At 44.4% G+C, this 25,433-nt stretch overlaps 1 pseudogene; it reads left to right on the top strand.

Moving 5' to 3' along the window:
• Positions 1-16,556: 16,556 nt before the first annotated feature.
• Positions 16,557-19,448, top strand: LOC124545709 (annotated as a pseudogene).
• The last annotated feature ends 5,985 nt before the right edge of the window (positions 19,449-25,433 follow it).

The raw sequence follows: 25,433 nt of genomic DNA, 5'->3' as shown, positions 1-25,433 counted from the left end.
CTGCAAGTGTGTCCCACATCAAACTTTCTATGAGATTTGTAACGCTCTCGCGATGGCTAAATGTACAACTCACGAATCTTGCCGCTCTTCTTTGGACCTTCTCAATCTCTTGAATCAGACCCTACTGGTAAGGGTCCCATACAGACGAACAATACTCTAAGACTGGACGATCTAGCGTATTATAAGCTATTTCCTTTGTTGAAGGACTGCATCGCTTCAGGATTGTACAAATAAACTGAGGTCATTAGCCACCTAGAACTTAGAACTAATTAATCCTAACTAATCTAAGGACATCACACACACCCATGCCCGAGACAGGATTCGAATCTGCGACCGTAGCGGTCGCTCGGTTCCAGACTGTAGCGCCTAGAACCGCACGGCCACTCCGGCCGGCAATCTGACCATTCCATTTGAGATCATTTCGAATAGTCACACCCAGATACTTGACTGATGTTACCGCTTCCAAAGACTAATCATTTATTTTGTACTCATACATTAATGGGGATTTTTGCCTCATTATACGCAGTAGGTTTCACTTACTAATATTTAGATATAACTGCCAGTCATTACATACGCATTTATTTTCTGCAAATCCTCATTGATTTGTTCACAACTTTCGTGTGATACTACTTTCCTGTAGACTACAGCATCATCGGTAAACAGTCTAAGGCCGCTGCCAATACCATCAACCAGATCGTTTACGTAAATCTTAAAAAGCAGAGGACCTATTACGCTGCCCTGGGGCACACCTGAAGTTACTCTTGTATCTGTTGAAGTTACCCCGTTCTGGGCGACATTCTGCTCCCTGTCTGTTAGCAAACTTTCTATCCAACCGCATATGTCATTGGACAGACCGTAAGCGCGCACTTTTTGTAGCAAGCGACAGTGCGGAACTGAGTCGAACGCCTTTCGAAAGTCGAGAAATGTGGCATCAACCTGGTAGCCGGTATCTAGGGCCTGTTGTAAATCATGCACAAAGAGGGCCAGCTGTGTCTCGCATGACCGCTGTTTCCTTAAAACGTGCTGGTTTCTGCAGATGAGCTTCTCAGAGTCTAGAAAGGTCATTATATCTGAACAGAAAATATGTTCCATGATTCTACACCAAATCGATGTCTGTGAAATTGGCCGGTAGTTATGTGCATCCGATTTTCTACCCTTTTTATAGATTGCTATGACCTGGGCCTTCTTCCAGAGATAGGAGGGGCGTGTGGTCAACACTTTGCTCTCGCGGTCGTTATGATGGTTTTCCGTGACCGGAGCCGCTACTATTCGGTCGAGTAGCTCCTCAATTGGCATCACGAGGCTGAGTGCAGCCCGAAAAACGGCAACAGTGCGTGGCGGCCCGGACGGTCACCCATCCAAGTGCCGGCCACGCCCGACAGCACTTAACTTCGATGATCTGACGGGAACCGGAGTAGCCACTGCAGCAAGGTCGTTGCCTATATTTGTAGCATAGTCAACATAAAATCTTACGGGGATACCGTCTGTTCCAGATGCCTTTCTGGCGTCTAACGATCTTAACTGTCTTACAATCCCAGATACAATAAACACTATGTCAAGCATCCGTTTGTTTGTTCGATAATTGAAAGGGGGAATGGTGCTGCAGTCCTCTATCGTAAACGAGTTTTTGAGAACTGGGTTTAGAATTTCGGCCTTCTGTTTATCATCATCAGTTACATTACCCATACTGTCAGCAAGAGAAGGTATTGAATTATTTGTAGCGTTCATAGATTTTACGCACGACAGTTTGTTGCAAATGGTAGCTTAATTTATATACTCTGACACTCAAACCTGCGTTAGCAAATGTTTTGTGCTCTGCAATAAACATACGAGCGCTAGCCACTCGCCACCACAATCAACGGCTTTGCACATTATGGCACAGTCCATTAATAAAGTGACCACTTTACATAGGTGGAAACACCATCACGTTGAAACAATTTAATGTATTCCAGATAATAACTGTGAAATAAGGGTCTCCTAATTATGGGAGAAGTTATAGGAAGAAGGCTTCATAAATTGAGGTAGACTGTACAAAGAACTAACCTTCATTCACATTCAAAAAACACATGGGACCCTACTCCAACGTAATTGTTGGGCAACAAAAACACAGTTAAGATGAAAAACTAAGGCTAATCCTTAGGTGAATTGAAGACGAACAAATCAGAGTTCCTTATCTGCGAAACTCGAATTTTCAAATAAAGAAGATAAATAACGCAACTAACTCCACATAAAAGGTGCACAGACAACCAGACAAATGGGAGCTGATCGGAGCACTGAGTCTGGCATAAGAAACTAACATCTCTCGATATAGTAAAAAGCATCGCTTACCTCTTCGAACTGCACAATCAGTAGGGGGTGACAGCCAGGAAGCTCTTGATGGCTGACACTGGACGATCCCGAGGAACTGCTCTCTGCACACTCATTGCAGGAGCAGCAGCAAGCTTGTAGGCAATGTGAAAAACGTAAATGTGCCTCGAAACATGAAAATAGAGGGTAACGCTGCAAAAATTTCTCTAAAATGGTGTACAAACACGCATGGAGAATTCCTAAGCTTGGTACCGAGCTTGAACGATCCTTTACTATTGGCTGATGAAGCATAGACAGGGTGTAGAAGTGGAGGCAAAACACAGGATTGTTCGAACAGTAAATGCTGTTGAGAAGGTGATAATTTCTCATGTTTCTTGGGAACAGTAAGACAGGATTATTGTTGATAGTCACGCTAAATAGATACTTGCTACACTCAGAAACCATAACATCAGGGTACTCTGAGCAGGCTCTGGGAACCAGCCCAAAGTATCGCCCAACTTTTGAGCAAAACTTTTTGTCATACAGGACAGTGAACACAGGCAGTCGTGAAATCCAATTTCTTACATGAGAACCTGTCAGCCACGACCAAACAGCCTGCAATGCCAGGTTTCATTTGAGAAATATATGTAACTCAAACAATACAGAATGGTTAAAACGATCTGTACCAGCCATGTTATGAGGTTTTTATGGTTACACTTCCATATGTGATCCATTTGTTGACTGCAGAACGCCTAGGTGACACTCAGTCTCTCCATGTCTTCGCCAATCTGTCTTCCATCACTGCGTCTAAAGCATCTCCTATTGGTGCCACGGGAGTCTGGACATCAGCGACTGGTCAACTAAACACGTTATTCTTAATGGAAGATTAGAAAAAATGCCGTGAGAGGTTTATCTTTGGTGGACCTGGTGGCCATTACGTTGGGCTATTTCTACCGATGTATCTGTGAGGAAGGGTTTGACCCACGAACTAACGAACAAATAACCCTTAGTCTAGCAGTGCACTGTCTTTCTGGATCACTATCTACAGCTAAAATTCATGTATGCAACATGAAGTTGCATCGTGTTTATGCAACTGTGGCCGTAATGGTAGGCTCCCCTACAAAAATCGTGTAGACATGTGGAAGTGCATCCACAAAAAACATTATGAGCGAAACTACAGTTTGCAATGATTTACATACGTCTGTCTAGTACAATTAAATTTTTGCAGTCAGGGAAAGACTTTGTGCTCACGCTGTAAGCGTGGACTTCCTGTTATAAGTATTTCAAAAAGCTCTACGCCTATGAACACAGGTCTGCAGATCACGGCTGTGTGAGCATGTAAACAAGTTGAATGCTGTTTCTTTCAGTCACATGCGCCTACATTTGGAAGTCAGTTTCTTTCTCCCCGGTGAAGGTTCTTTCCCTCCTGTCTTCCGGTACTCAGTATCTCGTGTTTTCCCAGTTCCACCTGTTGTGTCAGGTATCGTGTTGGATTTCTTGTTGAGAGCCTGTGAATGTGCGTCTTCACCTAGTTCAAACTTAACCGTCGGCCCCAAATCCCATCCACGTTTGCACGATTCCGCTAAAACAGCTGGAAAGTATATGTTAACTTATAATCTCCATGATTCTTTCCCTTTTTCCATACACTTTAGTTTTTATGCTACTTTAGTCTCTGAAATTTAGCTGTGAAATTTCGAAACTGCTATATGGGAAAATATACTAGGGTTGGACAAAAATACAGAAACAATAAAAAAAATACATTACCATACAATTCATGGTATAAAGAAGCCGTTTGCATTCAAACCAGCAATCAGCGTCTCGGAACGGAAAACTACAAATCCAGTATGGTTTTCAAGGGAATCTTACATCACGCATCCTACAAAATAGAGGCAAGTTGAGATAACGATGATGGAGATGGATAGCGACCGTGCACACTTCTCTCCAAAGTATACCAGAAAGGTTCAATAATACTGGATTATGCTGACAGTGGTGGCCAAGGATAATGCGAAAATTCAGCATCATGCTTAGGAAACCAGTTCTGGACGACGAGAGCTCTGTGAGCAGGAGCCTTGACGTCTTGGAACATAGCGCCACATTTAGTGAACATACATTGTAACATGTGATGACCTGATCAGCCAAAATAGTCACATAATCCTTGGCAGTAACGTTACCTTGCAGAGTAGCAATGGGTCCAGGGAGTACCACCATGTGGCTGCCCAAATCGTAACCGAACGCCCTCCATGTTTCACGCTTTAGCCAGAAGCTGGAAACAGTGTGAAACGAGACTCAGCCGACCAAATGATTTTCATTCATAGTTTCATAGTGCATGTTTTATGGCTTTGGCCCCATGTTTTCCTGTTACGGGCATTTGAATTACTCATGACTGGTTTTGTAATTCCAACGTGCCTTGGATTTTCTGACTCTGGATGTCCCTTCGTGTTGGCGATGACAGAGTATGCTAGTGCGACACTGTGTTCTGCAGTGAATTTTGCAGTTGTCGTTCTCTTAGTATCCGTCTCAATACTCTTCCATTAAAAAATTTTACGATCCGCCGGCCAGGGTGGCCGAGCGGTTCTAGGCGCTACAGTCTGGAACCGCGCGACCGCTACGGTCGCAGGTTCGAATCCTGCCTCGGGCACGGATGTGTGTGATGTCCTTAGGTTAGTTAGGTTTAAGTAGTTCTAAGTTCTAGGGGACTGATGACCTCAGATGTTAAGTCCCATAGTGCTCAGAGCCATTTGAACCATTTGTTACGATCATTCCACTCACACTTGATAGATGATGCCTTTCCGCTTTCACCGTATGCGGTAAAAATGTCTTGAAACACCAAACACCTCGGTTACATTTCTTACGGGAAGACCCACCGTAGGAGCATGAACAATCTGACCACGTTGAAATTCACTTAGTTACGACACATTGCATTCGCAGCTACACAGAACACAGTTGTGATCACAAGTGACACTTGGAACGTATTGAGGACATCGCAAAGGTTCCGTTCGTGGTCAAATACAACGACGCCAGCTGCAGGCTTGACTAACATCTGTATTTACGAGGGGCGTTCAATAAGTAATGCAACAAATCTTTTTCTGGTTTTACTCAGGATTATAATACACCATATTATTCCCCACTCTTTTGGTAGCAAGACTCTACTTTTCAACATAATGTAGCGGCACCATGGCTTAGGTTGGGGAAAGTTAGTTTTGTGCGATATTCTTAGCACAAGTTACAGCCAGCTGTGGGCTGGATTGCAGTAAGTTATGCTGACCAGCGGTTGCGAAGTGGGATGGAGGCCACAGGGGCCATCGAACCACTGAAAAGAGTAAACACAGCGGTTCGCATGTCGCAAGCTATAGGCAGAAGGGGCCCACTGGCGGAACCGGGGTGTGAGGCGTACGTGATTCAGAGCGATGCGTTAGCGAAACAGAGCCGCGAAGCAGAGTATAAATAGGTGTTGTTTTCTAAGGAGATTCATTCAAGAGTGGCAGCTTTCCTGCACGGCAGGGCGTGTCACACTACCAGCCGCCGCATTCCCAGCTACGCCAGCCGAGGATGAAGCAGCAGCGGGGCTGACCTATGGCTCCCGGTGGAGCAGCGTGGAGTCAACGGGGACGGTAGCCGCTGAGTCAGCTGCTGGGGCAGCCATCCTGACATAATTGGAACTCTACAGCTGGCGAACAAGGCCAGCACGACACAGCACTGCGTTGCACAGGTTGCTGGGGCAGTGGCCTCAGCAATGCAGGGCCTGTGATGCGGACCAAGGTGAACGAAGCTCTGTAGTGGAAAAAATAAATCATCTGGAAAGCTCGAACGAGTTTTAATACGGCACATCCTTGCACCTTCCCACTACATTTGGTGCCAATACGACACATCTGGCGTCTGATACCACTACAATAATATTCTTTCAGTGCGACGGCCTTATCCCCCTTTCCTGCGAACAGCAGTATCCCCGCAAGGTACCTCTCTACTGGTCGATGACGGAGCAAGCGTCTTGCTGCATCATTATTCCTTCCCATCATCTATGCAGTCAGTGCTTCTCATGAAGTGCATCCTTCGTTGTACCAAACACACGGAAGTCGGAAAGTGCGAGATCCAGGCTGTGTGGTGGATGAGGAAGAACAGTTTGAAACGTCCCCTTTGAACAATTATACAAGACTGTGCTTAAACTGACATACAATATTTTTAGCGCAACGCAATCTGACTTTCAAAAATCCCTACAAAAGAATGGCCCTGACTAACATTAAACTATACCTTTCAGAAATCACTTACCTCACAAAAATCTTCATTACTCGAATTACTGCAATACAGCGAGCGCCACTACTGCCAGCTAAATAAAAGATTCAAACTACGGAAGGCACTAACTACTGATAGGGATAGTTAGCAAATGAAAGATATTAATAGAGAACAAACAATGTATTTACCTTAATAGTCATAATATATGTAGCAGTTCATGACAAATTACAAAACTCCGCCATCTCTCTCCTCACATCCACCACTGCTGGCGGCTCACCTCCAACTGCGCAACGCTACGCGCTGTTCACAGCCAGCTGCCTAACACTACAGTGGCGAGTATTACAACAATGCAAAGCAGCCACAGACTGCACACAGCACAGCCAGTGATTTTCATACAGAGGTGGCGTTACCAATAAAAAAACATAAACAGCCTACTTACAAGTTCAACGAAATTTTTTGAGCCCCTCTGGAGGGCGATGACTTGTATGAGGCCTTGCGATGTCGTGGGGAAAGGAAGGTCGTTCTTGTAGCGGCGAACACGCTTAAGTCGTTTCTTCAGTTTCAAGGGGATAGCACAGCTGTCTGCGGCCGACCTACGAGAGGGAGATATAGCAGGTTTGCACGACGTTATTACGATAATGACAGACGCCTCGCCCAAGTACTTGCCGTGCTTTTGTTCGCTGCCTGGTCGTCGCAGACACTCTGCAAGTACGTATAAATACCTACGATGTTCTGGTTTTTTGCCAGAAGAGGCTCAATGACAGCTCTCTGCTTGGAACGCATCTCTGTTATAGACGTCATTTTGAAGGCTACGGCAAAGCCGCCACCAGTCGGAACTTCACGAAACTATAGGGAATGTCGCACAACAAATTCTGCATGTTTTCAAACGAAACAGCCCACGAAAACGAAAGTGTTGCACTACTTTTTAGACGCCCCTCATATGTGCACGCTTGCATGCTCCCGGTGCTTCCATATTTTTGTCCAGCCCATGTAGGAGCATTAACTAAAATGTTATTAGTCTCCCCCTTGGAATTTGCCACTGCTAAGTGGCCCAACCCGTATCTTGGTTCTTCTCGTCGTCGACAGCCCCGGCAACTGCACGCAAGAGCCCCCCTGAGGCCGTAAAGCCATCCGCCGCCGTCCCAGGGCGAGCCGGACCCTGCCACCCACTACCACACACTGCCACCCACGCACGAATAGATTTATCTGGCGATCGCCCGCAAGACTCGCCGTCCCCAGTCACCAACTAATTGGCTATCGCCGAGGGTAAATATTTGTCACGGCGGAGATGGCGGGCGAGATTCTTCTAGCGGACGCTCCTGCGGTGAGACAAAGACCACTTTCCGAGATGGATGAGCAAGAGCAAAAGAATAAGCTCCATTGTGTGCTATCGGTGGATGTCTGTAACATTTTGCCGGCTCAGGCGGGGAATTAAACAAAATCTCTTATTGTGTCCTCTGCGTGGGAGAAATTACGAGCAGATGACGGCATTGTGGCTCATCCATGTTAACAATTTAGTTAATGGCTCGCAAGGGTTATTGATACGGAAAGTAACACTGTACGTCGAGAATGCTAGGCAGAATCAGTTTGTAAGACGTAACACCTCTTATATAATCAAGCAGTACATACAATTCGATATTTTATCAAGTGTGCTAGGGAGTCTTTTTTTTCTATTTTGCAGTTAACCATCTTATTAGTATAGTATTTTAGTTATTCGGAACTTATTGTTATAAATTAGGCTCTGTGACTCCCTTTCGGATGAAAAGATGTATAAGTTTTTACTTGCCGAACACACAAATGCGCTGCGTAAAGTTGTCAGTTTAAGTAACATGATTCATTTAAATTTAGTCCACATCATTCGAATCTTTGCCCTTGTTGTTTCCTGGCAGTCATACTCTACGATAAATTAACTCGAAAATCGAGCCGTTTAGAGCTGAATGGTAAATTTGCTGAAATGAGTGGATTTCGTGGTACCAGTACCAGTTGTTTGGGGAAGGAGACCAGACAGCGAGGTCATCGGTCTCATCGGATTAGGGAAGGATGGGGAAGGAAGTCGGCCGTGCCCTTTCAAAGGAACCATCCCAGCATTTGCCTGGAGCGATTTAGGGAAATCACGGAAAACCTAAATCAGGATGGCCGGACGCGGGATTGAACCGTCGTCCTCCCGAATGCGAGTCCAGTGTCTAACCACTGCGCCACCTCACTCGGTGGATTTCGTGGTATGAATACTGATGTGACATATGTTTTCTAGTTGATGCTTCCGCTTCTATAGCGTTGTTGAACTACAGTTCAGTAGTTCTGTTACACTGCATAAATGTCGCAGTGAATTGTAGGATTGCCAGTAGCATTGGTAGCACTGCTAGGGAAAGAAACATAAATTATTGTGTGAGAGAAAAACTGAGAACCAACGACTTCTGTTTGTTATTTATTTGTTTGTTTATTTCGTTTGCACATAATTGGAGCCGCATATAGTTCAGTCTTAGTTAATTGTGTAGTTCACACCTTACGAAACATAAACTGCATTTTATAAGCTGATCGCGTAAATCCTGTCATTGTACGTAACCAAAGAAATTACTTCTGATGCTAGTACAGCTTACATGCACGAACATAAAAAAATATCTGTAGCTATTGTTGTTATTTTGCACTCAGTAGAACATTCGTCATCTCGATCAGAGGCAAGAATTCGTTGTTATTATTTATACATGCGTAACTCGTTTATGAAAGAAAAATGTTAAACGGATGTTTCGTTTAATGTTACTTTAGTTTCTTTTACTTTTTTAAAAATTTACCTTACTTTGAGTAAACTGCGTTTTCTAGTACTATACGATAAATCTGTTGTTTCCTTTGTTTTTACAGCAACATCCCTATGTTTCACGTTACAGATCTACTAAAACGAGAATTAAACATTGACAATTTCAATTAGGCATAAATACTATTAATTTTTAAGTATCAGAGAGGAATATATAAGTATACTGAACACAAAGGTACGTTACCCAACGCCTTATAATGTATCATTACTCAGTGTCTAGACAGGTCACCATTTCTGGTTTTTAGGGGACTCTAGTAAGACACTGATCGCATACAAAAAGTAGAAAGAGAATTACAAGATAACGCCAGTAGATATGCAACACACCCAACATACAGATAACGTGGGTATGACCTTAACTGACCAAAGCTACTAGGAAGCTTGTTTATGACAATATACGGTAGCCTGTGGCAGTCTTACAACTCTACATTATTTAGAAGCTTCTTTGCGAGGGCATACCGGAAACATTAAGTGAATTTAGGAATTACGTTGGGAAATTTACTCTTTCTTCTTGGTGAATGAGTGTATCAGTGGATTTAAATAGTTTTTCTTCCAGTTTGCTTTTGTTCTACAATATTACTTTTATTGTTAACCGGCTTTTCGGCTTACTAGTCCATCAACGGTTAACAATAAAAGTAATATTGTAGAACAAAAGCCATCTGGTGTTTTTCATTTATTATAATGTTGTTCTACCAAGAACCGACGAAAGTTTCTGTTAATATGATTTGTTTCTTCCCTTGGTATCAAAATCTTTGTTCCCTAATCAGCATGTTAAACCTTATTGCATTTTGGTGTTACAGTTTTTCGTTCGCACGACCGTTTATAGTATGTGTAGTTGCTCTCTATAAGCGGATACTCTTTTTCCACGCGTTCGAGAATATTCTAGGGCATTCGAAAACGTTCATTAACATTAAAGAATATTCTTAAATTTCGAATAAATTGATGAAACATCTCGTTCTTTTTGCACAAAAAAGAAAAAAAGAGTTAATGTGGAAGAGGCAGATGTGGCCTTGTGAACAACACTTCGTGATTACGACCACTTCAACTACTCCTGTCAACAACAACTACCACCACACAACTCCAGTAACGCACAAAGGGTAAAGCAGGGGTAGTACCAGACTCAAAAATTTGTGATTAACGATAGGCGCTTTTGCAGGTCACACCCACTTTCTGTAAGTGAGAATACATGTGCAACACAAATGTCTAAGGATTATAATAAACAGAAACTTAACACACGGAATGCATTACAAACCGCATAATCACTGTGCATTTAAGCTCGTTTCCGAACAGAGTCGTGAATGCTTGTGATTGTTACGTGCACATCTCGTAACCTTCATATCAACGTTCTAGATACCTGAAGATGGCCAAATCCGAAACGCTTCGTATTACGAGCAATAAACTCATTCAATTTGTGTAGCACGGCATTTTGACAGTGCAACTGTTGATGAACTCCGTTTGGTTACAGTCTCTGGGTGCAGGCTGAAGCTGTCCTAAACGCGCAGCTGGACTGCTACGTCACTTGCTGTACGCTGCCAGCAGCGTTTGCCACGTACGTCATTAGCTGCCGTGAAACCAGCCTGTCAGGGGTCGAGGAACAAAGGTCGCACCGAGCGCGCACTGGCCGGCCGGCCGTCACTCGGAGTGTTTGAGCGACGGCCGGCGCCCGGCGGCGTGTCGCTAAATTAATTTCGTCGAGGCCGGCCGCCGCGACTCGCCTCTTGACCGGCAGTAATTGAGTTGTCAGTTCGGGCTGCGCGGGAGGCCGACCGTGGCGGGACGCGAACCGGGGACACTCACTGCGCAGGACGGAGCCGGCGGCTGCGGGAGCGGCGGGGGGGGGGGGGGGGGGGCAGGTTTTAATCAAGACCGCCCCGCATTAGCATACACGAGGGATGGCCGTGGGCGTGTGCCAGCACGTACTCCCACCACCCCACACACACAGAGCAGCCACTGTGCTCGCGTCTGTGTGCGGGATTTACCGCCGTCAGGTTGGCACAGCCGAGCTGTCCGTGTTGTTGTTGTCGGTGTTGCTGTTGTTGTTGTCAGGGTTGCCGCTTTTGTTTCCGGCTTCCTTCAGCGGCTTGTTGTCGGTCCACAGTAACAGGGCAGAGGGGGGACAGGGGGAGGGGGGAGCTGGGGTAGTGGTCGTACCCTGTTTGGTTGTCAGGGAGAGTTGGGTGGGGGGAGCAGGGGGGGGGGGAGGTGTTGGGGAGTAAACACGACCGGCGGCTTGTTTTAGAGCTTCAGAGGCTGGCCGCCGGCGCGTCGCCGTAAAAGCAACTGCTGGAGAGCCCTCCCACGGGCCGTGCTTCGTCCTTTGGAACATGTGTGCCAGTCTCAGCGGAAACAATCGGAGGAGTCTTGTACTCTGAGGATGCTGTACCGAGGAACACACAACGCATTTTATAGGCTGTAAGACGCTATTGTTTCTTCGAAAAATTGCCCCCACATTTCATGTGCGTCTTATACTCAACATTAATATAAACATGTCCAGAGGTTGGTTTAAAATTCACACCAGTCTCAAAAATGGTCATATATTCGACGCAACGGGGAACTACCTCTATCTGGATGCAACTGGCATCATCACAGCACTGATGCGACGAACATGAGCTGCGGGGATTCAGAAGCTTGCTAACGTGTCTCCCTCCCGTCCTGTCATCACAAACCGAGAACACTGTCTTTGCATATGAAGTGTCATTGCAAACAACGGTGTCAGTGAACTTTAACTTGAAAGTGAATTGTGTTATCGGTAAGAATACATTAGTTTTGTTAGTGGCTAGTTTCGGAATGGAAAAATAGGTATTCATATAACGTGGGCTATAAATTGAAAGTAACAGCATATAGGAAGCACATGGAAATAAAGCAGCTGAGTGGCATTTTGACCCTCCACCAACAGAAAGAGAAAAAAAATTCGCGATTGGCGGGCTAGTAAAGATGAACTGAAAATAATACGGAAGACTAAATGTGTAAATAGAGGACTGAATGGCCAAAACTAGAATATGACACATTAAAATGGATTCATGGACACCGTCAAAATGGCACGGGAATTAATACAAATGTGATTCAAATATACGCTCGGGAGCTAGCGCTACACTGGAATTTAATAGACCTTGAAATTGGAGTTGGTTGGTGGTATAGGTTTATGAAGCGTCATGCACTTTAAGGGTAGAGTTAATTGGTGCCACAGGTTTATGAAGCATCATGGACGTAGCATGCTGACCAAAACCAAATTTTTTTCAGAAAATGCCACAAGAGCACGGAGAGAAAATACACACATGAAAAAAGATTGCATCACCTCGGTTCCGAGAGTTCCGGAACCTGTTCAGAAAATTGGAATAGAAAGCAACATAAACATGATTTCCGCCCTTTTTATTGCTCATGGAAAACACACATTGCATGTTGTACCACCATATACGGTAGCGAGACCTCCAGAGGTGGTGGTCCAGACTGCTGTACACACCGGTACCTCTAATACCTTGTAGCACGTCCTCTTGCATTGACGCATGCCTGTATTCGTCGTGGCATACTATCCACAAGTTCATCAAGGCACTGTTGGTCCAGATTTTTCCACTACTCAATGGCTATTCGGCGTAGATCCCTCAGAGTGGTTGGTGGGTCACGTCGTCCATAAGCAGCCGTTTTCAGTCTATCCCAGGCATGTTCGAAAGGGTTCGTGTCTGGAGAACATGCTGGCCACTGTAGTCGAGCGATATCGTTATCCTGAAGGAATTCATTCACAAGATGTGCACGATGGGGGTGGGAACTGTTGTCCATGAAGACGAATACCTTGCCAATATGCTGCCGATATGATTGCACTATCGGTCGGAGGAGGGCATTCACGTATCGTACAGCCGTTACGGCGCCTTCTGTGACCACCAGCGGCGTACGTCGGCCCCACATAATGCCACCCCAAAACAGCAATGAACCTTGCTGCACTCGCTGGACAGCGTGTCTAAGGCGTTGAGCCTGACCGGGTTGCTCCATACAAAATGGCTCTGAGCACTATGGGACTTAACTGCTACGGTCATCAGTCCCCTAGAACTTGAACTACTTAAACCTAACCAACCTAAGGACAGCACACAACACCCAGCCATCACGAGGCAGAGAAAATCCCTGACCCCGCCGGGAATCGAACCCGGGAACCCGGGCGTGGGAAGCGAGAACGCTACCGCACGACCACGAGATGCGGGCTGCTCCATACACGTCTCCGTCAGTTGTCTGGTGGAAGACATATGCGACACTATTCGCTGAAGAGAACGTGATGCCAATCCTGAGCGGTCCATTCGGCACATTGTTGAGCCCATCTACATGGTGTCGTGGTTTCAATGATGGACCTCACCATGGACGTCAGGAGTGAAGTTGAGCATCATTCAGCCTATTGCGCACAGTTCGAGTCATAACACGACACCCTGTGGCTGCATGAAAAACATTAGTCAACATGTTCCCTTTTCGGTCAGGGTTCTTCCGAGCCATAATCCGTAGGTAGCGGTCATCCACTGTAGTGGTATACTTTGGGCGGCCTGAGCGAGGCAAGTCATAGACACTTTCTGTCTGTCTGTATCTCCTCCATGTCAGAACAACATCGCTTTGGTTCACTCCGAAACGATTGGACATTTCCCTTGTTAAAAGCCCTTCCTGGCACAAAGTAACAACGCGGACGCGATCGAACCGCGATGTTGACCGTCGAGGCAAGGTTGAACTACAGACGACACGATCCATGTGCCTCCTTCCTGGTGGAATGACTGGAACTAATGGGTTGTCGAACCCCATCTTTCTAATAGGAGCTACTTATGCATGGTTGTTTACATTGATGTGTGTATTATCTTTCTGTCGCTTTATTATTCGGCATCAAAAGAGAACTAGTGTGGAACTAAGCCAAACAGCGAATATGGACGAAATTCCTCTGACATCTGACCAGCAAAGCAATAGATTCGTTGCCATGAAAATTGCTGAAACTGTAACTATAAAAACTAGTGGACATGAAAAAATGCGTTACACTGTTGTCCATCCACGTTGTGGGGATGGTATTAAACTTTATGAAATGATCATTTTGAAGCATAAAACGATGCCAAAACCTTTTGTAATACCGCCAGGTGTTGTTGTGCACGTATATGATGAGGGTTGGATGGACGCGTGTGGTATCAAATTATGGATTAACAGAATGTGGGAGAGAAGGAAAGGTGCTTTGTTGAAGAAGAGTTCAGTAATCATTTGAAAAACCACATGAAAGAAAAATTGAGACACGGAAATACAAAGCTTTCTGTTATTTCGGGAGGAATTATGTCACAATTGTAACCTCTTGATGTTTCGGTAAATAAACCATTTAATATTTGTACTAGAGAGGAATGGAACAAGTGGATGATGGGTGAAACCCAACATGAAATCATGCCGAAGGGAGCTTTAAAACGACCCACAATCAAACATGTGAGTCAGTGGATAAAACAGTCGTGGACTAGAGTGAGAGAAGACATTATTGTTACATCTTTCAAGAAGTGCGGCATTAATGGCTCAAATGGCTCTGAGCACTATGGGACTTAACATCTGTGGTCATGAGTCCCCTAGAACTTAGAACTACATAACCTAATTAACCAAAGGACATCACACACATCCATGCCAGGGGCAGGATTCGAACCTGCGACCGTAGCGGTCCCACGGTTCCAGACTGAAGCGCCTAGAACCGCACGGCCACACCGGCCGGCAGTGCGGCATAAGTAACGCTCTCGATGACAGTGAAGACCGCATTATATATGAAGAGGACAACGATGACGAAGTAGAAGAAAAAGAAGGACAACGTTCAGATGACGATTTTGAGGGATTTTAAAGGTCAGTTCGAATTTATAAACCAAGAACTTTTTTTAGTCTAGCTTCGCAGTCTAATAATAAAAACGGTAAATACGTCACTTAAAAGAAATGCAGAAATGCTTAAAATTAAGGTGCACCTTATAGTCCGTAGCGTCTTATAGCCTGTAAAATACGGTACCGTTTTCTTGAAAAATTTGAAATTTGTGGTAAGGTTCTATGGGACTGAACAGCCGAGGTCATCAGTCCCTAGACTTATGCATTAATTAAACTAACTTAAACTAACTTACGCTAAGGACAACACACACACCCATGCCAGAGGGAGGACTCGGAACTCCGACAGGGGGAGCCGCGCGAACCGTGAGAAGGTGCCCATGACCGCACGGCTACCCCGAGCGGCTAGTGTTGTTTTTTTTCTGTACTTCAGTCTAGTGAAGAAATACGCTCTAGAGACCACCATAAGTAGCTTCATCCTCTATTGTCTGTTTGCATCTTCAAAATGAGCGCCACAAAGAACAGAAACCAAGCAAGTGACTGGAGACCGTGCGTATAGCGACGTAAGAGTTTCGCTTAAATCTCGGAATGTGAAAGTAGGTGAAAATGAAATATAAAAAAAGTGTGCAAAACAGTCAATGCAAACGCTATGGAAAAAGAAAACCCACCAGATATAAACAACTGGACGGAAGCGTTAAGTACAGCGACACACATAATCACAGCCCACAGAACAATATTTCTAAAGTAAGCAGATTGCTTTACGACTGCTTTGCAGGTGAAATGCTGTCACAACATAAAAAGACGTTAAAACAAATTGGTCGTAGCAATCCATTTTTGCAAGCAATGCAAGTTCCGGCGGACACTCGAAATAATGAAACAAAATGTAGGATTTGTATTATTTAGGGCTAAAATAAGAAAAACAACCATGAACATTGTGTGATGTTTTAAGGTGTGTCCACACAACTGGTGTACTTGTGAGACTTGTCAGTCTTACGAGTCGCGGGTCGATGTGGCCGAGCGGTTCTAGGCGCTTCTGTCAGGAACCGCGCTGCTGCTACGGTTGCAGGTTGGAATGCTGCCTCGGGCATGGATGTGTGTGGTGTCCTTAGGTTAGTTAGGTGTAAGTAGTTCTAAGTGTAGGGGACTGACGACCTCAGATGTTAAGTGCCATAGTGCTCAGAGCCATTTGATTTGAGTCTTACGAATAATGTGTACGGAGGTAGACTCAGAGGGCTCGCCGCGAAACAGGCGTAAGAGCCGCCCGAGCATATGGCTAGTTACTCTGGCTCCGGTTGTTGTCGGTACATCAAACGGATGCGCAAGGAGCTACGCGAGTGGTGTGGACGGCAACAAGCATTGACCAGTTTGCTCGCTGCACTCGTACGGTTTGGTTTCGGCATTATTCCTTTCCTGTGTTGTGGCCATCGGTTTTTCTTTTAAAATGGAGTAGACCGACGATTTTGCCACTAAATTCATAAATACTTATGAACAATATCCTGTGCTGTGGGATGCAACAAACTCCCATTACAAAATGAAATGAGGTGAAGCTTGGGATTCCATCGTGACAGAACTCCTCGTGGATGCGGTCGAATTAAAAAAAAAAGGTGACCAACTTATTAGCCACTTACAGGAAAGTCCACCAGAAGAAAAATGAGCCTGGGAAGTCTGGCGCTGGGGTTGAGGAAGTGAACGCTCCAAACTGGTTCGCTTTCAGATCGTTTGAATTTCTGCAGTGCAAATATCAGCCGCAGAAGACAATCAACACAGATGTAAGTAAAAAATATTTATTTTTGGAAACGCGTAAGAAATCTATTAACGAACTTAATGGGGTTCGGTGCTTTTTGGGTTCTGTCTCCAAACCTTCTTTACTTTTTGTCTTTCTCAGCTTAAATTTCGGTCCCTGCTCATGTGTTATTTTTAAACTTTTTGGTGTTGTTCCCTTATATATTATTAACCATATCATATCTTGTCCAAACTCCATACAAATACTTTCAGAAACTTCCTGACACTTAAATCTATACTCGCCATTGCCAGTCTACATTTTATATCCTCTCTACTTCGACCATCATCGGTTATTTTGCTTCCCAAATAGCAAAACTCCTTTACTACTTTAAGTGTCTCATTTCCTAATCTAATTCCCTCAGCATCACCCGACTTAATTTGACTACATTCCATTATCCTCGTTTTGCTTTTGTTGATTTTCATCTTATATCCTCCTTTCAGCAGTCTCAGGACTGAAGACCACAACAACAACATCATATCTTATTTTAAAATAGGTTTTTCATATTTATTTTATCTTACTACCATTTCTATTAGGAATATACCTGGTAACTGCTTATAGTTTCCAAATTTAAAAATTAAAAAAGTTGTAATTGTGATAAATTATAGGGCTCGTGGCAAGATGAGCTCTGAACGTCACAGAGGGAAAAGGAGGAAATGAACTAATAGAATTAGAATACATACTGGGGCAACGCTGGGTACTCAGCTAGTAACAAATAAATGATAATGAATAACATTTGTTTTTCAAACACAATATATTTAAGCGCAAATACATTTATATGTATTTTATTTGTATATTATGTTATTTGAGGAAATAAAAATAATAAAATAGGAATTAATGAAGGTAAAACTTCATATGCATAGGTAGTTGAAATGTGTGCAGTGAAGCAGTCACTAGTACGTACGTGGCTGGTAGGTGAAAAAAATTATGTAATAAGTTATTAGTAATCATCTTGCCATGGCAATCTCCCCTCTTCGGAAATAAAATAAGCAGCGAGTTTATCTCTAATACATTTTGCTTATTTTTTTCGTAGTTCCACACAACTTCTTCCTGTTTTCTCGATTGATCCGTGTTCAGTTTTTCAAGGCCTACCCACTGTGCCAACTTATAACTAAATCTGAGGGGGGTGCGATGGGGAGGTTCCCTTGCCAGTATCCGGAATACGGCAGAAAGTATTTCGAACGCATTTTTCACAATCCGCCTTGCTCTTGAAAGTATATAGTTGAAAATTCTTTACATTGACCTCCAAGGTTGTTTAGGTTAACGCGTCGTCTGCAACAGTAACATAGTCTACTTTTTTCTGTGTACCTGGGACGGTACTATCGTCCGGATAAACGATGGTACCACTACTCATATTCTTAAAAAAAAAGATGTGTTTCGAAAAACACCACCATCTGAAATTCGACCTTGGCAGCCGACATCACCATACAAAAAGCAATAGTCAGCATCCGCTATACCAAAAAGAACAACACTGAAAAACGTCTTATAATTGAAAAAATTGCCTCCAGAATTAACTGGGCGTTGGACTGAGCAATGTTTGCCATCCATTGCACCATGGCAGTGAGGAAAGTTCCATTTTCTCTCATATTCCTCTTCTACAAGAAACCACTCTTGTTTTGTCTGTGGCATCTGCAAAAGAGTAAATAGAAACTAATAACTCCTGATAATATAAATAATTATTAAAAACGTTGACAATAATGGACATTCTAATAATTATGAACTTTATAAAGAATTTCTGCGTTTCACTTATCAGCTTGACATTTTTCCCATTTTTTTATCACTTTATCGTATATCCCCCTATTCCTACATCCATTCTTTTATTTTTTATTTTGCTTCCTTTGATATTGTTTATATCAATCTATTGTCGTCGCTTTGCTTTCTGAGGAATTTTAGGAGGATTTGGAAGAACAGGGGGTTGCTAGCATGGATACAAACGAAGGAACAGCGAGCACTTGCGAAGAAATTGGTAGTCAAGATGTCGATCATCAAACAACGCAAGGCAACAAACTACCACCCACTCACCCACCGCCGGCCGAAGTGGCCTTGCGGTTAAAGGCGCTGCAGTCTGGAACCGCAAGACCGCTACGGTCGCAGGTTCGAATCCTGCCTCGGGCATGGATGTTTGTGATGTCCTTAGGTTAGTTAGGTTTAACTAGTTCTAAGTTCTAGGGGACCAATGACCTCAGCAGTTGAGTTCCATAGTGCTCAGAGCCATTTGAGCCATTTGAACTCACCCACCCACCCACCCACACACACACACACACACACACACACACACACACACACACACACACACACAAACACACGAAGGGATTTGCTTCACCTAGAAAAAATGAGAGAAAAAGGGCCGAAGATCCTCGTATAGGAGGGGCATATAATGCACTACAAACTGATTTATGTAAAACTAGAGACGAGGTTGACGCCTATGGAGAGTCCACAGCGAACGTTCTACAGTCCATGGACAAATGAGCACGTGCTTTTATTAAAAAGGAATTTTTCGACACGATTTTCAGAGCAGAAAGCAGCTGTTTAGAACATTCTAGACCAAGCTGAACCGACAGCGACTACAGTTGCTCGTCGCATTTACCGATTCCTTCAACTCAACATGTTCATGCCCATGAGCAGATGCGAAGCAACTTCCAATAGACATCTACTTTTGCGTCGACTTCTGACAACACCGAACAAGGTTCTCCCCATTTTCTGGATGTGCTTGATTTATAATTATTAAAAGTAATATTCTTTGCGTTTAATTGTTTCTCATTCTTTAAACATAAATGTTTTTATTTCTTTTGCTTATTAACTGATGAATAAAAGTGCATCAATAACAAAATTTGTATGATTTATTAACTTACCTTTACAAACTTCTTCAAGCTGCCAGTAAGAGCTCCACATACCTCAGGAACAATGTTTGATATCACTTGCTTGAACACTTTAAACAAAAAACTAATGCTGTTGTAGGAATCGCCAGTTGCTACGTGTGCCAACCCCTCAGTAACTGGTATAGCTTTTCGAAATTTGTTGATAGCCTTTGATATTTTCGGTCCAACCAAATTTATCAGATATTCAAAATCTGACGCGGAAATAGGGCAAAATGTCTTGAAATGTATATTTTCAACATACAAGTCAACCATCAAATCACTCCCACTATATCTTTTACCGCTTCTGGAAACTGTGATCATCCACCACCTGCGTTTTCTTCTATCTTCTTCCTCAACTTAAAGGCACAACTGTGATCATCCACCACCTGCGTTTTCTTCTATCTTCTTCCTCAACTTAAAGGCACATCACAAGGAAGCTGGCATTAGGTGTAACTACTTCGTCCACTTTTAAATTAGGAAGCTGGCACTGGTACGACTGCGAGTACAATGCGGATCATCATGAGCCTAAACCTGGCAAGCAACTGAAGTAGTGTGGACGAAGATAGAAGCAGCACGAGCGGAAGTCAGACAAGTTTGACAAGTCTCCTGACAGACGTGTATGAGGAGCACATGTCTGGCGAGCACGAGTAGTGTGGACGTACCTTTACAGAAAACAGTCGTGACCCACAGAAGATGACAAATGGGTGTCGAAACATGAAGTGAGACAAAAGTCCGTTAACATTTGAAAACGCAATAAGTTACTGAATAATGTAGGTGGAGAGGCAGACTTTGACATACATGGCTGAAATGATATGGGGTTTTATTGAAACCAAAAACGAGTGCATAAAACAGGCCAGCATATGTCGTTGGACAGCAACAGGTCGGTGACATCGCGTGAGAATAGTGTAGTAAGCGTGGGAATAAGATGCGCCAGCATTCGCAGCATGTTGACTTTATCAGAAAATTCACTGTTAGGGAAGCTTTAGTATCAGAATACAGCTTTACGATCGTATCGCCATAAGACGGCTGTTCGAACGCCTAAAGATCCCAGGATAAGGGTCGCTGCGAAGAAAATTATCGCAAAGTTCGAAGCCACGTGTTGTTTAGGCTATGCGCCCCGTAGTGGGCGACCAGACACGAGTGCTGCTGCTGCTCGGAAAGGTCAGGAGGAAATTGAGACTTCAGCGGATTCATCTCTGCATGGTGCAATAAGCGTTCGTGAAGTAGCACATCGCAGCAACATTCCGCGCATTAATGTTAGGAGAGCACAAACGTGTACCCTCCATTGCTATCCGCACAAAATCCAGCGCCATCATGAACTGTCAGGTGTTTATTTTGTGATACGGAGAAATCTGCGATATGGGAACTAAAATAAATGGAGGAAGATGATTGATTGTCTAACGTGTTGTGGACCGATGAAGCACATTTCACTCTCTCAGAGTCTGTCTGTGGGGCGGCGGGTTATCACAATTATAATAATTGTTATTAATATGTCATATGTAGTAGGAAATTGAAAATATTTGAATATTGCTGTAAATATTGGAATACTGTTCGCTGTCTTTTTTGAGAGCCTGGAAACTATTTCTGTGGTCAGCCAGAGAGCGACGGAGAACATACTGCCCATAGTTCCCAGTCTGTAAGTCCACATTCTTGTCCAGCCCACTGAAAGAAATGTTTCTACTCTCGCGGGATCAGGACTATGATTATAGATGAAGATTTTGAGTTCTAATTGATAGATATGTTTGGTAAGATTTCACAAGCACAACAACGTAATCTTCATTATGTTAATACTGACAGTAGAGCTCTCTATCCTAAACAGCACTATGAGCAGTTCAGAAGCGATTTCTACCGTAAGTTTCTACTAAATTGTCCTTCGCCTTGACTACTGATAGTCAAAATAAATGCTCGACACAAAAGTGGAAAATAGTTGTCGCTGCTTGCCACACGGATTTGTTAACATTCCGGGCGGCACATTTACAGTTACTTCCGTGAAAGCTAACCGATCTAGGACGCCACACAGTCCTTGCGAGTTCACTTTCTATTATTGCTGAAAATATACGTTTATTAACAGCCTGTCTCTGACGACATCCGAGGCATCGCGTATTCCGGCGTTTGACTTACGCGGATCTGACGGTGGCTGGGTGCGAAGTGAAGCCTAGTCTTCCCTCTCGGCCCGTCGGGCTGTATTTACACTCCTGGAAATTGAAATAAGAACACCGTGAATTCATTGTCCCAGGAAGGGGAAACTTTATTGACACATTCCTGGGGTCAGATACATCACATGATCACACTGACAGAACCACAGGCACATAGACACAGGCAACAGAGCATGCACAATGTCGGCACTAGTACAGTGTATATCCACCTTTCGCAGCAATGCAGGCTGCTATTCTCCCATGGAGACGATCGTAGAGATGCTGGATGTAGTCCTGTGGAACGGCTTGCCATGCCATTTCCACCTGGCGCCTCAGTTGGACCAGCGTTCGTGCTGGACGTGCAGACCGCGTGAGACGACGCTTCATCCAGTCCCAAACATGCTCAATGGGGGACAGATCCGGAGATCTTGCTGGCCAGGGTAGTTGACTTACACCTTCTAGAGCACGTTGGGTGGAACGGGATACATGCGGACGTGCATTGTCCTGTTGGAACAGCAAGTTCCCTTGCCGGTCTAGGAATGGTAGAACGATGGGTTCGATGACGGTTTGGATGTACCGTGCACTATTCAGTGTCCCCTCGACGATCACCGGTGGTGTACGGCCAGTGTAGGAGATCGCTCCCCACACCATGATGCCGGGTGTTGGCCCTGTGTGCCTCGGTCGTATGCAGTCCTGATTGTGGCGCTCACCTGCACGGCGCCAAACACGCATACGACGATCATTGGCACCAAGGCAGAAGCGACTCTCATCGCTGAAGACGACACGTCTCCATTCGTCCCTCCATTCACGCCTGTCGCGACACCACTGGAGGCGGGCTGCACGATGTTGGGGCGTGAGCAGAAGACGGCCTAACGGTGTGCGGGACCGTAGCCCAGCTTCATGGAGACGGTTGCGAATGGTCCTCGCCGATACACCAGGAGCAACAGTGTCCCTAATTTGCTGGGAAGTGGCGGTGCGGTCCCCTACGGCACTGCGTAGGATCCTACGGTCTTGGCGTGCATCCGTGCGTCGCTGCGGTCCGGTCCCAGGTCGACGGGCACGTGCACCTTCCGCCGACCACTGGCGACAACATCGATGTACTGTGGAGACCTCACGCCCCACGTGTTGAGCAATTCGGCGGTACGTCCACCCGGCCTCCCGCATGCCCACTATACGCCCTCGCTCAAAGTCCGTCAACTGCACATACGGTTCACGTCCACGCTGTCGCGGCATGCTACCAGTGTTAAAGACTGCGATGGAGCTCCGTATGCCACGGCAAACTGGCTGACACTGACGGCGGCGGTGTACAAATGCTGCGCAGCTAGCGCCATTCGACGGCCAACACCGCGGTTCCTGGTGTGTCCGCTGTGCCGTGCGTGTGATCATTGCTTGTACAGCCCTCTCGCAGTGTCAGGAGCAAGTATGGTGGGTCTGACACACCGGTGTCAATGAGTTCTTTTTTCCATTTCCAGGAGTGTATATACTGGCGCAGCCAACGGCCAAGGGAACATCTGCTGTTATCCGCTCTATGCCCGCGGTAGCAGCCTCTAAACGGTCGCTTTCTCGGACACATAATATTTTAAAACTATGTCAGGAATCAATTTAGAATCTTCGTAATTCTTGTATGCATGTAGTTAAGTTGGTTAAAATCACAGAAAAATTTTTAGGTCCCCTGCATATAAACTTTGCCGTCTAGAATTTATAGAAGGTAAATGACAGTAGAACATGATCTCTGAACTACCACTTTAAGAGACCATGTATTTGTTATTATTTACATCCAAGCTTTGAAACTTGTTATAGCTCTATTATTTAATAGGCTTCATCACATGCTGTAATCAAAATTTTCTAATATTAATATAATAGATACTTAATCTACTACAATTAAGGACGCTTTGTTCCAAACCTAGTTTCCAGCAAGTTACTCTAAAACTATTAGAGGTGCTTCAGAGGGTTACATATTATTTTCTTGTTGAACTGAAGCTTCATACATATTTTCGTATTTCTAGGTCTAATTTTTCTTGAAAACGCGGATTCTGACCAAAATATTTCTTTAATCGCGTTGAGACTTGTACCAGTTAGTTTTGGCATACATCTGCACATTATGACCAATTTTTGGGTTCCTAGCTTTGTTATTTAGCTCCACTCATTTTTTTTTGTTAAAGCGATTTATTTAGGGAAAATATTGACCTGATCACTCTGAGATTTGACAGTTTACAAATTAATATACTAAAGCAAATGTTAAAAATGTCTGGCAAAGCAACTTTAACTTTTACTTCCATTCTTAAATTATGGTGCAACACTTGTGTCCTACGTACAGACGTGTTATGGTGACGAGGGCCGGCCGGAGTGGCCGAGCGGTTCTAGGCGCTATAGTCTGGAACCGCGCGACCGCTACGGTCGCAGGTTCGAATCCTGCCTCGGGCATGGATGTGTGTGATGTCCTTAGGTTAGTTAGGTTTTAGTAGTTCTAAGTTCTAGGGGACTGATGACCTCAGATGTTAAGTGCCATAGTGCTCAGAGCCATTTGAACCATTTTTTTTGGTGACGAGACGCTACTAGCAGTGAACTGGGGTAACTCCCGGCACACTCGCACGCCTCTGTACCTCCCAAATGATGTAGCGCTTGTTTCACTACATGTCAACACCCACAAATGGGGAATTTGGGCAACCGAATATCCTGGAAATGTTGTGAAAAACTTGTTGCGTGACGAGAAAGTCACATTCTGGTGAACATTTGACACATCGATGGTGATCGGACCATTTCTCTTCAAGGAAATGCTGGGTGCTGCTTTTCAAACTGTCAGCATGACTGGTGTAAACTACGCCGATATGTTACAGAATCCCACCATCCCTAGCCTGGCTGATAAACACCTGCTGGAAGGTGCGACTTCTACGCAGGATGGCGCTCCACGCCATATTGCTACACGTATGGAAGACGTCTTGAGCGCATTGTTTGGTGAGATTCGCATGTTGAGCCACCACTTCCATAATGCTTGGCCTCCCACGTCTCCAGACCTCAATTTGTGTGATTATTGGTTCTAGGATTACCTGAAGTCGGAAGTCTACCACGACCGTCCGACCTCATTAGGGATGCAAAAAGACAACGTACCTACTCATACGCTGTAGAGTGCTGTTCACAATATTGTTCTTCTATAGCGTCGCCATGGATACTTTTGGCAGCTAAATACAAAAGATACAAACTATATGGATTTTTGTCAAAACTAAAATATTATTCTGATACTAGAAACAATGATGAAATCTATAATTATGTACATTCATAAAATATTTCGTTTAAGATTGCTTAAGACTTTGACACGGATGTATATAGAAGAAGCCAACATGAAATCGCTGGCTGCTGTCACTTAGTATATATAAGCGTGCAGTGAGATTATCGCTCTCGGTTCTGTTTGTTTTGCTCTCTGTTCCTATTGACTGTAATCGCTGGCTGCTGTCACTTAGTATACATAAGCGTGCAGTGAGATTATCGCTCTCGGTTCTGTTTGTTTTGCTCTCTATTTCTATTAACTGTTCGCTGGCTACTGATCT

Source organism: Schistocerca americana, chromosome 8, assembly GCF_021461395.2.
Source record: "Schistocerca americana isolate TAMUIC-IGC-003095 chromosome 8, iqSchAmer2.1, whole genome shotgun sequence".
Taxonomy (NCBI): Eukaryota; Metazoa; Arthropoda; class Insecta; order Orthoptera; family Acrididae; genus Schistocerca; species Schistocerca americana.
This window is presented reverse-complemented; position numbering and strand designations above follow the sequence as displayed.